Consider the following 568-nt stretch of genomic DNA (forward strand, 5'->3'; position numbering starts at 1 on the left):
GATGAGGATTGGAGTCGTTGTTCGGCTTTTCTCCCAGAAGATGTCGCCAGCTACGACTTAGGTTTTTTTTTTTTTTTTTTTTTTAAACTTAGTGGGCGTAGTTAGCTTTAATGTGTTTGTCATTGAAGGTGCATTCACCATGGAAATCAGGAAATACCTATTATAAACCTCCATGTGATTATAAAATTTCAGAGTAGTAAGAAATTCTAGTGCGACAACACAATACAATTGTCACTGTTCACGGAGTAGAGAATATCCCTGCAGTACAGTACTGCTTCTTTTTGGAGACAATTGATCATAACTGTGTGTTTTTTTTTTTAGATGGCAGATAGTAAGTTAGTACCCTTGTCGTTTCCCATGTTTCGTATTAAATTTAGTAATTGTTTCATCGGCGAAAAGTTCCGTTGGCCAAATTTACGTATGCAGAGAACGTAGGACACCAGGTAGGACGGTCACGCATGAGTGATTCCGTTCAAGCATTGCGTCGTCACGCACACAAATCGAAAGCTCCCTATTCATATATGATACACACGTGGACCCCTCTTCATGTTATATATATGTATGTATG

General features: G+C 38.6%; 1 protein-coding gene across 1 annotated transcript in view; it reads left to right on the forward strand.

Annotated features, from left to right (window-relative positions):
- LOC117104701 (adhesion G protein-coupled receptor L4-like) overlaps positions 1–568 on the forward strand; it is a 14,992-nt gene that overhangs the window by 3,028 nt on the left and 11,396 nt on the right. The window lies entirely within an intron of this gene.

This window comes from Anneissia japonica, unplaced genomic scaffold, assembly GCF_011630105.1.
Source record: "Anneissia japonica isolate Jap-2015-1 unplaced genomic scaffold, ASM1163010v1 scaffold287867_len1003013_cov215, whole genome shotgun sequence".
NCBI lineage: Eukaryota > Metazoa > Echinodermata > Crinoidea > Comatulida > Comatulidae > Anneissia > Anneissia japonica.